The sequence below is a fragment of the Panulirus ornatus genome, unplaced genomic scaffold (assembly GCF_036320965.1).
Source record: "Panulirus ornatus isolate Po-2019 unplaced genomic scaffold, ASM3632096v1 CTG_6043_pilon, whole genome shotgun sequence".
Taxonomy (NCBI): Eukaryota; Metazoa; Arthropoda; class Malacostraca; order Decapoda; family Palinuridae; genus Panulirus; species Panulirus ornatus.
The window spans coordinates 1,980-16,505 of NW_027265020.1; the positions used below are offsets into that span (position 1 = coordinate 1,980).

At 41.1% G+C, this 14,526-nt stretch overlaps 1 long non-coding RNA gene across 4 annotated transcripts; it reads left to right on the top strand.

The window, feature by feature from the left end:
* Positions 1-282: 282 nt before the first annotated feature.
* Positions 283-14,497, top strand: LOC139748525 (uncharacterized). Of its 4 annotated transcripts, XR_011712714.1 has the most exons (8): positions 283-481; positions 2,970-3,114; positions 3,332-3,466; positions 4,034-4,193; positions 6,659-6,805; positions 7,023-7,157; positions 7,725-7,889; positions 13,466-14,497. It is a non-coding gene; the product is annotated as an uncharacterized lncRNA (long non-coding RNA). The 4 variants fall into 4 exon arrangements; XR_011712715.1 differs by lacking the exon at positions 2,970-3,114 and having other exon boundaries at positions 285-481; positions 13,466-14,496; XR_011712716.1 differs by lacking the exon at positions 7,725-7,889 and having other exon boundaries at positions 286-481; positions 13,466-14,496.
* Positions 14,498-14,526: the final 29 nt, after the last annotated feature.

The following is a 14,526-nucleotide window of genomic DNA, read 5'->3' on the forward strand; positions in this document are numbered from 1 at the left end:
GGATGTCTATATTTGGTTTCCTGCTTATCGAATGGATCACGTGCAAGTTGGCTAACTCGTATATTCCTGCACTTTAAGTCGATTTATGTGAGCAAACCAAGGCTGTATGCTCATGATTTAATACATAATTGGGAACCAAAAACTGTCGAGTTGGCCTTCATAATTTTAGACAATGTAGCAGGCATAGCTGTAGATGAGTGGTGTTCAGTGGTAATAATAGGAATAGTTGAGGAAATGTAGTTTAGTGGTTCTGACATATTGGGGTAAAGGAATATAATCAATAGTACGTGGTTGCTTTTGGTTAAGCATTTCACTTTACAGGTGAATGGCCATTCGCTAGACAGCATAACCCGGGAGTTCCTACTAGATGGTGTAGATCAGAATGTACAGGAAAGTTGGCATGCAAACTACATGGAAGTGGATGTCTTCACCACCCTTGGCAGTCCCATAACAGGAACGATCTCTGGAGTGCTAACTAGTGGTAGGTTTTCTGCTACATAATGGTCTTGTTTTGATCTAGTTGGGCATAGGAATGGGAAAAGGAACCTAAACTGACCTGACCTGACCTAACCTAACCTAACCTAACCTAACCTAACCTAACCTAACCTAACCAAACCAAACCTAACCTAACCTAACCTAACCTAACCTAACCTAACCTAACCTCACCTCACCTCCAGCCTGATGCTCCTGCCTGCTGTCTGTTGCTCCTACCATATTGTTCCCGAAAGGGTGGGCTACAGCATAGCTCTCACCATAGGAAAATCTAGGATTTGATGAATGAGTAGCATGAGTAAAGTTTTGTGTGTAACAAGGAGAGATTGTATGCTTGTAGACAGAATACCAGCAGTCTACATATGGCTGAGACAGAAAGAAAGACAGCTGTCTGGATCGGAGGAGTGCAGCTTGACAACCACTGAAGTGCTAGCTCAGTATGCAGTTATCACTAATCCTCATGATACCTAGTTGGGTAGGATCAGGAGTATCACTTCTTTATCCCATCTTTCACATGCCATACACATCATTTGTCTATGTAAGTATTTAAACATTTCAGTGCCCTGGTTTTATTTAGCTTATGTGTGTGCCATTTTTTAATTTCTCTAGGTATTGCAGCACAACAAGCCACTTTTCTAAACCCTCTTCCTCTTGCTACTTTATTTTAGACTGTTTTTTCTTCATTTGTTCATTACAGACTTTCACACATTACTTCACCAAAAAATGGCATTCCACCTGTCACTCCCTTTAACATACTTGCATATAAGAACATTTTCTGTGCAAGCCAGTGAATTGCAACAGGCCAATTATGCATGTTAATGCTCAGTCCCTCTCATGTATAATCTTGCCCATGTGCAGCTTATTGAATCCAGTATTCCCAATTGCCACTCCTCTTTCAGCAACTGTCAAAGCACTCGCTTGGCCTTTTAAATGTAAAGTGGAACTCCCTTAAATGGGTGTCCATGGCAGTAGTCTCTCCATATCTAGGGAACTCCAGTGCCACTTCATAGCCTCTATTGCTTCACCCTTAACAGGCCACGTAGAGGGCTTCTACCTAATGTTCCTTATTATTACTATTACCTAATGCTCCAGCCTAAATGTTCCTACATACTGCTACCATCTGTTGCTTCTGCCAATTTTCCAAAAGTCAAGGCTATTGAATGGTGCTCCGCAGGAAAATCGGTTACGAATAATGATCTATGCGAGTCAAGTGTTGTATATGACAAGGAGAGATGCATGTTTCTGGACAGAATGCCAGTAGTCTACTTGTAGTTGAGGTTTTTAAAAGCTATTTTTTATATAATGGAGTTTATACTGTCCTCAGCAAAAGGGGGTAGAACACTTCTCTTAAACCTGTGCTCTAGTGCGTCTTGATTCTTCCATGCTTTCACATCACTACAATTGTTTCCATAAACTACTTTTTTTCATTAGACATTTTACCTAATGGGATTGCAAAAGAGCATTGCAAGTCTTTTTCCCAGTACCTTCTGTGGTTGTAAACAACCTTGCCCTTGGATATAATGTCTTGTCCATCCTCTGTATTTTCATTCTTCAAAAAGTCATTTAGACTTGGATAACATATCCTCCCAACTTTCTTTTTTCACTGGCCTGTTATTCATTTAGACTTGGATAACATATCCTCCCAACTTTCTTTTTTCACTGGCCTGTTATTCATTTAGACTTGGATAACATATCCTCCCAACTTCCTTTTTTCACTGGCTTGTTATTCTAAAAGTGGAGCTTTGTAAGGCTCTTTCCCATTAGTTCCCATGCTTGTCAGTGACCTCACCCCTATGTGTCTGGGCCATAATCTGCACTTGTCTTGGAGTTGAATTACAATAAACAGCGATTGTCAGCACTTGGCAATCTCTTCATATCAGTGTCCTACACTCTTGCATGTTTGAGAGGTAACCACCTAGAGTTGGACCAAACCCTTTCAAGACCTCATTTGATTAAGGCTACACCCAATTGAACAAGGACTCCTGTGTTGTGACTGATGCCATTAGGGCACATAAAAACTTTCATTCTTGTACTAACAGCAATTTAGAGAGTCCTTTAATTCCAACACACCACCACAATGTCATTGCTCTCTTCTCTTTCAGTGCCCTCTGCTCCATCATAACATTTCATTTTCTTGCACAACTGACCTCTAGTCTTCACTCTACTTCTTCCATTGTTACCCTCCCTGCCACTCTCAGTACTTGTCCATCACCTGCGATATCAAGACTCCAGTTACTTTGAGTTCTTTTTCACATTCATCATCCCAGGTCTTATCCCAAGACAACTTCATGCCTCTAGCATATAACTATTTAAACACACTTACATCCTGCACATCACTGCTGGATCTACAATTGTCACTTATTCTGTTGCTTGGCTATTACCAAAATGTGTAAATGAGGTTGATTTTTAATGATGCTGACTTGGTAAGGTAGGAGAGGCAGTTGATATGAAAAAAGCGTGAACTGGTCTTTTGAAAGGTATGGAGTGGGCCGGTCATCTTCCCAGAACTAAGAGTGAGGAACAACTACCATTGATCAGACTGTTAACATCAGGAACCCCTCAGAAGGGAGCTCAGCCACTCAATCCTTTGAGGAATATGTTGCAGCTGTAAGCGAGCTTCAGGTATTTCAAATGAATGTTCTCTTGGTTATTTCCACAAAAAATGGTATGAGGGAGTGGCAAGTCTGATAATGCTCATAATCAAATAATGGTTATACTTCAAAAAAGTCAAAACCTTACTGATCGTACATGAGAATTCCCTTTTATGACTGGGTACTGATTTTACATTTGCTGTACCATCTAGTAACTTGGTTGATTAACCACTTGGTGATACTTGCAGACAGAGGTACAGCTTCTGAAGGATGCCCTTCCTACAGTGTTGTACCACTCCGGCCAGCAAGCTGTCACTGGATTTCTAAGTGCTGCATCCCTCACTGTTGATAATGCCCATTTTGATGAACTGACTTTACATAAGGTGAGTGAGTTGCATCATACCACTTGAGATATAAAACACTTCAAAGTTCTGATTCTGGAAAGAGATGTTAAAAAGATTATTAAACCAATGGAAATTTTTTTGAGAATTTGAGGGGATATCACTTTGTAAATGTGGATTCAAGTAGGCATACTTCTTGCATTGCAAACCAGTATGAAACTGGTGTCCTTTATATGGCTAATACTGCTTTATACTGGCTACTAAACATGTTGTGTTATATACATAGGATGTCTATATACGGTTTCCTGTTTATCGAATGGATCAAGTGCAGAGTTGGCTAACTCATATGCTCCTGCACTTTAAGTCGATGTATGTGAGCAAACCAAGGCTGTATGCTCATGATTTAATACATATAACTGGGAACCAAAAACTGTCGTGTTGTCCTTCATAATTTTAGACAAAGTAGGAGGCATATCTGTAGATTAGTGGTGTTCAGTGGTAATAATTGTAATAGTAGAGGAAATGGAGTTTAGTGGCTCTGACATATTGGGGTAAAGGAATATAATCAATAGTACGTGGTTGCTTTTGGTTAAGCATTTCACTTTGCAGGTGAATGGCCATTCGCTAGACAGCATAACCCGGGAGTTCCTACTAGATGGTGTAGATCAGAATGTACAGGAAAGTTGGCGTGCAAACTACATGGAAGTGGATGTCTTCACCACCCTTGGCAGTTCCATAACAGGAACGATCTCTGGAGTGCTAACTAGTGGTAGGTTTTCTGCTACATAATGGTCTTGTTTTGATCTAGTTGGGCATAGGAATGGGAAAAGGAACCTAAACTGACCTGACCTGACCTGACCTAACCTAACCTAACCTAACCTAACCTAACCTAACCTAACCTAACCTAACCTAACCTAACCTAACCTAACCAAAACAAACCAAACCTAACCTAACCTAGCCTAACCTAACCTAACCTAACCTAACCTCACCTCACCTCACCTCCAGCCTGATGCTCCTGCATGCTGTCTGTTGCTCCTACCATTTTGTTCCCGAAAGGGTGGGCTACAGCATAGCTCTCACTATAGGAAAATCTAGGGTTTGATGAATGAGTAGCATGTGTAAAGTTTTGTGTGTAACAAGGAGAGATTGTATGCTTGTAGACAGAATACCAGCAGTCTACATATGGCTGAGACAGAAAGAAAGACGGCTGTCTGGATCGGAGGAGTGCAGCTTGAAGTGCTGGCTCAGTATGCAGTTATCACTAATCCTCATGATACCTAGGTGGGTAGGATCAGGAGTATCACTTCTTTATCCCATCTTTCACATGCCATACACATCATTTGTCTATGTAAGTATTTAAACATTTCAGTGCCCTGTTTATATTTAGCTTATGTGTGTGCCATTTTTTAATTTCTCTAGGTATTGCAGCACAACAAGCCACTTTTCTAAACCCTCTTCCTCTTGCTACATTATTTTAGACTGTTTTTTCTTCGTTTGTTCATTACAGACTTTCACACATTACTTCACCAAAAAATGGCATTCCACCTGCCACTCCCTTTAACATACTTGCATATAAGAACCTTTTCTGTGCAAATCAGTGAATTGCAACAGGCCAATTATGCATCTTAATGCTCAGTCCCTCACATTTATACTCTTGCATATGTGCAGCTTATTGAATCCAGTATTCCCAATTACCACTCCTCTTTCAGCAACTGTCAAAGCACTCGCTTGGCCTTTTAGATGTAAAGTGGAACTCCCTTAAATGGGTGTCCATGGCAGTAGTCTCTCCATATCTAGGGAACTCCAGTGCCACTTCATAGCCTCTATTGCCTCACCCTTAACAGGCCACGTAGAGGGCTTCTACCTAATGTTCCTTATTATTACTATTACCTAATGCTCCAGCCTAAATGTTCCTTCATACTGCTACCATCTGTTGCTTCTGCCAATTTTCCAAAAGTCAAGGCTATTGAATGGTGCTCCGCAGGAAAATCGGTTAGGAATAATGATCTATGCGAGTCAAGTGTTGTATATGACAAGGAGAGATGCATGTTTCTGGACATAATGCCAGTAGTCTACTTGTAGTTGAGGTTTTTAAAAGCTATTTTTTTATATAATGGAGTTTATACTATCCTCAGCAAAAGGGGGTAGAACACTTCTCTTAAACCTGTGCTCTAGTGCGTCTTGATTCTTCCATGCTTTCACATCACTACAATTGTTTCCATAAACTAATTATTTTTCGTTAGACATTTTACCTAATGGGATTGCAAAAGACCATTGCAAGTCTTTTTCCCAGTACCTTCTGTGGTTGTAAACAACCTTGCCCTTGGATATAATGTCTTGTCCATCCTCTACATTTTCATTCTTCAAAAAGTCATTTAGACTTGGATAACATATCCTCCCAACTTTCTTTTTTCACTGGCCTGTTATTCATTTAGACTTGGATAACATATCCTCCCAACTTTCTTTTTTCACTGGCCTGTTATTCAGTAAAAGTGGAGCTTTGTAAGGCTCTTTCCCATTAGTTCCCATGCTTGTCAGTGACCTCACCTCTGTGTCTGGGCCGTAATCTGCACTTGTCTTGGAGTTGAATTACAATAAACAGCGATTGTCAGCACTTGGCAATCTCTTCATATCAGTATCCTACACTGTTGCATGTTTCAGAGGTAACCACCTAGAGTTGGAACAAACCCTTTCAAGACCTCATTTGATTAAGGCTACACCCAATTGAACAAGGACTCGTGTGTTGTGACTGATGCCATTAGGGCACATAAAAACTTTCATTCTTGTACTACCAGCAATTTAGAGAGTCCTTTAATTCCAACACACCACCACAATATCATTGCTCTCTTCTCTTTCAGTGCCCTCTGCTCCATCATAACATTTCATTTTCTTGCACAATTGACCTCTAGTCTTCACTCTACTTCTTCCATTGTTACCCTCCCTGCCACTCTCGGTACTTGTCCATCACCTGCGATATCAAGACTCCAGTTACTTTGAGTTCTTTTTCACAGTCATCATCCCAGGTCTTATCCCAAGACAACTTCATGCCTCTAGCATATAACTATTTAAACACACTTACAGCCTGCACATCACTGCTGGATCTACAAGTGTCACTTATTCTGTTGCTTGGCTATTACCAAAATGTGTAAATGAGGTTGATTTTTAATGATGCTGACTTGGTAAGGTAGGAGAGGCAGTTGGATATGAAAAAAGCGTGAATTGGTCTTTTGAAAGGTATGGAGTGGGCCGGTCATCTTCCCAGAACTAAGAGTGAGTGGAACAACTACCATTGATCAGACTGTTAACATCAGGAACCCCTTAGAAGGGAGCTCAGCCACTCAATCCTTTGAGGAATATGTTGCAGCTGTAAGCGAGCTTCAGGTATTTCAAATGAATGTTCTCTTGGTTATTTCCACAAAAAATGGGATGAGGGAGTGGCAAGTCTGATAATGCTCATAATCAAATAATGGTTATACTTCAAAAAAGTCAAAACCTTACTGATCGTACATGAGAATTCCCTTGTATGATAGGATACTGATTTTCCATTTGCTGTAGCATCTAGTAACTTGGTTGATTAACCACTTGGTGATACTTGCAGACAGAGTTACAGCTTCCGAAGGATGCCCTTCCTACAGTGTTGTACCACTCCGGCCAGCAAATTATCACTGGATTTATAAGTGCTGCATCCTTCACTGTTGATAATGCCCATTTTGATGAACTGACTTTACATAAGGTGAGTGAGTTGCATCATAATACTTGAGATATAAAACACTTCAAAGTTCTGATTCTGGAAAGGGATGTTAAAAAGATTATTAAACCAATGGAAATTTTTTTGAGAATTTGAGGGGATATCACTTTGTAAATGTGGATTCAAGTAGGCATACTTCTTGCATTGCAAACCAGTATGAAACTGGTGTCCTTTATATGGCTAATACTGCTTTATACTGGCTACTAAACATGTTGTGTTATATATATAGGATGTCTATATTCGGTTTCCTGTGTATCGAATGGATCAAGTGCACAGTTAGCTAACTCGTATATTCCTGCACTTTAAGTTGATGTATGTGAGCAAACCAAGGCTGTATGCTCATGATTTAATACATATAACTGGGAACCAAAAACTGTCATGTTGGCCTTCATAATTTTAGACAAAGTAGCAGGCATATCTGTAGATTAGTGGTGTTCATTGGTAATAATTGTAATAGTAGAGGAAATGGAGTTTAGTGGCTCTGACATATTGGGGTAAAGGAATATAATCAATAGTACGTGGTTGCTTTTGGTTAAGCATTTCACTTTGCAGGTGAATGGCCATTCGCTAGACAGCATAACCCGTGAGTTCCTACTATACTAGATGGTGTAGATCAGAATGTACAGGAAAGTTGGCGTGCAAACTACATGGAAGTGGATGTCTTCACCACCCTTGTCAGTCCCATAACAGGAACGATCTCTGGAGTGCTAACTAGTGGTAGGTTTTCTGCTACATAATGGTCTTGTTTTGATCTAGTTGGGCATAAGAATGGGAAAAGGAACCTAAACTGACCTAACCTAACCTAACCTAACCTAACCAAATCAAACCAAACCAAACCTAACCTAACCTAACCTAACCTAACCTAACCTAACCTAACCTAACCTAACCTCACCTCACCTCCAGCCTGATGCTCCTGCCTGCTGTCTGTTGCTCCTTCCATTTTGTTCCCAAAAGGGTGGGCTACAGCATAGCTCTCACCATAGGAAAATCTAGGGTTTGATGAATGAGTAGCATGAGTAAAGTTTTGTGTGTAACAAGGAGAGATTGTATGCTTGTAGACAGAATACCAGCAGTCTACATATGGCTGAGACAGAAAGAAAGACGGCTGTCTGGATCGGAGGAGTGCAGCTTGAAGTGCTGGCTCAGTATGCAGTTATCACTAATCCTCATGATACCTAGGTGGGTAGGATCAGGAGTATCACTTCTTTATCCCATCTTTCACATGCCATGCACATCATTTGTCTATGTAAGTATTTAAACATTTCAGTGCCCTGGTTTTATTTAGCTTATGTGTGTGCCATTTTTTAATTTCTCTAGGTATTGCAGCACAACAAGCCACTTTTCTAAACCCTTTTCCTCTTGCTACTTTATTTTAGACTGTTTTTTCTTCATTTGTTCATTACAGACTTTCACACATTACTTCACCAAAAATGGCATTCCACCTGCCACTCCCTTTAACATACTTGCATATAAGAACCTTTTCTGTGCAAGCTAGTGAATTGCAACAGGCCAATTATGCATGTTAATGCTCAGTCCCTCACATGTATACTCTTGCCCGTGTGCAGCTTATTGAATCCAGTATTCCCAGTTACCACTCCTCTTTCAGCAACTGTCAAAGCTCTCACTTGGCCTTTTAAATGTAAAGTGGAATTCCCTTAAATGGGTGTCCATGGCAGTAGTCTCTCCATATCTAGGGAACTCCAGTGCCACTTCATAGCCTCTATTGCTTCACCCTTAACAGGCCACGTAGAGGGCTTCTACCTAATATTCCTTATTATTACTATTACCTAATGCTCCAGCCTAAATGTTCTTACATACTGCTACCATCTGTTGCTTCTGCCAATTTTCCAAAAGTCAAGGCTATTGAATGGTGCTCCACAGGAAAATCGGTTACGAATAATGATCTATGCGAGTCAAGTGTTGTATATGACAAGGAGAGATGCATGTTTCTGGACAGAATGCCATTAGTCTACTTGTAGTTGAGGTTTTTAAAAGCTATTTTTTATATAATGGAGTTTATACTATCCTCAGCAAAAGGGGGTAGAACACTTCTCTTAAACCTGTGCTCTAGTGCGTCTTGATTCTTCCATGCTTTCACATCACTACAATTGTTTCCATAAACTAATTATTTTTCATTAGACATTTTACCTAATGGGATTGCAAAAGAGCATTGCAAGTCTTTTTCCCAGTACCTTCTGTGGTTGTAAACAACCTTGCCCTTGGATATAATGTCATGTCCATCCTCTGCATTTTCATTCTTCAAAAAGTCATTTAGACTTGGATAACATATCCTCCCAACTTTCTTTTTTCACTGGCCTGTTATTCATTTAAACTTGGATAACATATCCTCCCAACTTTCTTTTTTCAGTGGCCTGTTATTCAGTAAAAGTTGAGCTTTGTAAGGCTCTTTCCCATTAGTTCCCATGCTTGTCAGTGACCTCACCTCTATGTGTCTGGGCCATAATCTGCACTTGTCTTGGAGTTGAATTACAATAAACAGCGATTGTCAGCACTTGGCAATCTCTTCATATCAGTGTCCTACACTCTTGCATGTTTGAGAGGTAACCACCTAGAGTTGGACCAAACCCTTTCAAGACCTCATTTGATTAAGGCTACACCCAATTGAACAAGGACTCGTGTGTTGTGACTGATGCCATTAGGGCACATAAAAACTTTCATTCTTGTTTTTTTTTTTATACTTTGTCGCTATCTTCCGCGTTTGCGAGGTAGCGCAAGGAAACAGACGAAAGAAATGGCCCAACCCCCCCCATACACATGTATATACATACGTCCACACACGCAAATATACATACCTACACAGCTTTCCATGGTTTACCCCAGACGCTTCACATGCCTTGATTCAATCCACTGACAGCACGTCAACCCCGGTATACCACATCGCTCCAATTCACTCTATTCCTTGCCCTCCTTTCACCCTCCTGCATATTCAGGCCCCGATCACACAAAATCTTTTTCACTCCATCTTTCCACCTCCAATTTGGTCTCCCTCTTCTCCTCGTTCCCTCCACCTCCGACACATATATCCTCTTGGTCAATCTTTCCTCACTCATTCTCTCCATGTGCCCAAACCACTTCAAAACACCCTCTTCTGCTCTCTCAACCACGCTCTTTTTATTTCCACACATCTATCTTACCCTTACGTTACTCACTCGATCAAACCACCTCACACCACACATTGTCCTCAAACATCTCATTTCCAGCACATCCATCCTCCTGCGCACAACTCTATCCATAGCCCACGCCTCACAACCATACAACATTGTTGGAACCACTATTCCTTCAAACATACCCATTTTTGCTTTCTGAGATAATGTTCTCGACTTCCACACATTCTTCAAGGCCCCCAGAATTTTCGCCCCCTCCCCCACCCTATGATCCACTTCCGCTTCCATGGTTCCATCCACTGCCAGATCCACTCCCAGATATCTAAAACACTTAACTTTCTCCAGTTTTTCTCCATTCAAACTCACCTCCCAATTGACTTGACCCTCAACCCTACTGTACCTAATAACCTTGCTCTTATTCACATTTACTCTTAACTTTCTTCTTCCACACACTTTACCAAACTCAGTCACCAGCTTCTGCAGTTTCTCACATGAATCAGCCACCAGCGCTGTATCATCAGCGAACAACAACTGACTCACTTCCCAAGCTCTCTCATCCCCAACAGACTTCATACTTGCCCCTCTTTCCAAAACTCTTGCATTTACCTCCCTAACAACCCCATCCATAAACAAATTAAACAACCATGGAGACATCACACACCCCTGCCGCAAACCTACATTCACTGAGAACCAATCACTTTCCTCTCTTCCTACACGTACACATGCCTTACATCCTCGATAAAAACTTTTCACTGCTTCTAACAACTTTCCTCCCACACCATATATTCTTAATACCTTCCACAGAGCATCTCTATCAACTCTATCATATGCCTTCTCCAGATCCATAAATGCTACATACAAATCCATTTGCTTTTCTAAGTATTTCTCACATACATTCTTCAAAGCAAACACCTGATCCACACATCCTCTACCACTTCTGAAACCACACTGCTCTTCCCCAATCTGATGCTCTGTACATGCCTTCACCCTCTCAATCAATACCCTCCCATATAATTTACCAGGAATACTCAACAAACTTATACCTCTGTAATTTGAGCACTCACTCTTATCCCCTTTGCCTTTGTACAATGGCACTATGCACGCATTCCGCCAATCCTCAGGCACCTCACCATGAGTCATACATACATTAAATAACCTTACCAACCAGTCACCAATACAGTCACCCCCTTTTTTAATAAATTCCACTGCAATACCATCCAAACCTGCTGCCTTGCCGGCTTTCATCTTCCGCAAAGCTTTCACTACCTCTTCTCTGTTTACCAAATCATTTTCCCTAACCCTCTCACTTTGCACACCACCTCGACCAAAACACCCTATATCTGCCACTCTATCATCAAACACATTCAACAAACCTTCAAAATACTCACTCCATCTCCCTCTCACATCACCACTACTTGTTATCACCTCTCCATTTGCGCCCTTCACTGAAGTTCCCATTTGCTCCCTTGTCTTACGCACTTTATTTACCTCCTTCCAGAACATCTTTTTATTCTCCCTAAAATTTAATGATACTCTCTCACCCCAACTCTCATTTGCCCTTTTTTTCACCTCTTGCACCTTTCTCTTGACCTCCTGTCTCTTTCTTTTATACATCTCCCACTCAATTGCATTTTTCCCTGCAAAAATCGTCCAAATGCCTCTCTCTTCTCTTTCACTAATACTCTTACTTCTTCATCCCACCACTCACTACCCTTTCTAATCGACCCACCTCCCACTCTTCTCATGCCACAAGCATCTTTTGCGCAATCCATCACTGATTCCCTAAATACATCCCATTCCTCCCCCACTCCCCTTACTTCCATTGTTCTCACCTTTTTCCATTCTGTACTCAGTCTCTCCTGGTACTTCCTCATGCAGGTCTCCTTCCCAAGGTCACTTACTCTCACCACCCTCTTCACCCCAACATTCACTCTACTTTTCTGAAAACCCATACAAATCTTCACCTTAGCCTCCACAAGATAATGATCAGACATCCCTCCAGTTGCACCTCTCAGCACATTAACATCCAAAAGTCTCTCTTTCGCACACCTGTCAATTAACACGTAATCCAATAACGCTCTCTGGCCATCTCTCCTACTTACATAAGTATACTTATGTATATCTCGCTTTTTAAACCAGGTATTCCTTGTATTAACTTTCTAAAATGGGAAACAGAAGAAGGAGTCACGCGGGGAGTGCTCATCCTCCTCGAAGGCTCAGAGTGGGGTGCCTAAATGTGTGTGGATGTAACCAAGATGTGAAAAAAGGAGAGATAGGTAGTATGTTTGAGGAAAGGAACCTGGATGTTTTGGCTCTGAGTGAAACGAAGCTCAAGGGTAAAGGGGAAGAGTGGTTTGGGAATGTCTGGGGAGTAAAGTCAGGGGTTAGTGAGAGGACAAGAGCAAGGGAAGGAGTAGCAATACTCCTGAAACAGGAGTTGTGGGAGTATGTGATAGAATGTAAGAAAGTAAATTCTCGATTAATATGGGTAAAACTGAAAGTTGATGGAGAGAGTTGGGTGATTATTGGTGCATATGCACCTGGGCATGAGAAGAAAGATCATGAGAGGCAAGTGTTTTGGGAGCAGCTGAATGAGTGTGTTAGTGGTTTTGATGCACGAGACTGGGTTATAGTGATGGGTGATTTGAATGCAAAGGTGAGTAATGTGGCAGTTGAGGGAATAATTGGTATACATGGGTGTGTTCAGTGTTGTAAATGGAAATGGTGAAGAGCTTGTAGATTTATGTGCTGAAAAAGGACATGATTGGGAATACCTGGTTCATTCTTGTACTACCAGCAATTTAGAGAGTCCTTTAATTCCAACACACCACCACAATATCATTGCTCTCTTCTCTTTCAGTGCCCTCTGCTCCATCATAACATTTCATTTTCTTGCACAACTCGTATATTCCTGCACTTTAAGTCGATGTATGTGAGCAAACCAAGGCTGTATGCTCATAATATAATACATATAACTGGGAACCAAAAACTGTCGTGTTGGCCTTCATAATTTTAGACAAACTAGCAGGCATATCTGTAGATTAGTGGTGTTCAGTGGTAATAATTGTAATAGTAGAGGAAATGGAGTTTAGTGGTTCTGACATATTGTGGTCAAGGAATATAATCAATAGTACGTGGTTGCTTTTTTTTAAGCATTTCACTTTGCAGGTGAATGGCCACCCACTAGACAGCATAACTCAGGAGTTCCTCTTAGATGGTGTAGATCAGAATGTACAGGAAAGTTGGCATGCAAACTACATGGAAGTGGATGTCTTCACCACCCGTGGCAGTCCCATAGCAGGAACGATCTGTGGAGTGCTAACTCGTGGTAGGTTTTCTGCTACATAATGGTCTTGTTTTGATCTAGTTGGGCATAGGAATGGGATAAAGAACCTCTTAATTTTTCCGGAGGAAAGTTCCACTATTTCCTAATATTTTCTAACCATAAAAGTGATATCAATGTTAAATGAAGGCGAGCTTGGGATGGGGGCGAGTTGCCAAGGGAAGGTGGTAGAATAGGGTCAGTGCAAGGATTACCTTACTTGATGCTAGAAGCTTTATTGGTTATAGTTGTACACACATGATGACACTCAATATGTCTAGATGGGATGATAAGGGGCGTAAATGTAAGTCTTTGAGAGAGGGGTGAGTATGCAGCCTGTGGGGATGAAAGGGCCTGGGAAGCGAGTGTGTTTAATGATGATACAGTACTGGTGGCAGATTCAAGTGAGAAACTGCAGAAGTTGGTGACGAGTTTTGAAGAGTATGTGAAAGGAGAAAGCTGAGTGAATGTTAATAAAAGTAATCCCTACTAGTATGGCATCATAACATAAACCATACTAGTTTGGTTGGGGTCCTTTATAGGTTAAATGAAAATGTTATGCAAATTTGATATGCAGTGCAGACTAACAGGTCTTCCGACAGCAAAAGTGTATGTGCAACCATAGTTTGGGCCATAAAGCTCATTTCTCCAGGAATTGGTAGGTTAGGTGAGGTCATGTGCCTTGACCTGCCACCTAGTCAAGGTGCCGTTAGAAGGGTGCCCTGCTATACGCCCCACATCATTCAGTGGTTAATTAGCACGTCTTTGGTGCACTAATTATAATATGAAAGTTGAACTGTTAGCATTGAGAATAGTTCTCTCTCAATAATCAATTGGTGGTGACAGAGAAGGGACAAAGAGTTGGCAAAATTCAACAAACTTGATAGACAAACTTAGTGCACCAAAT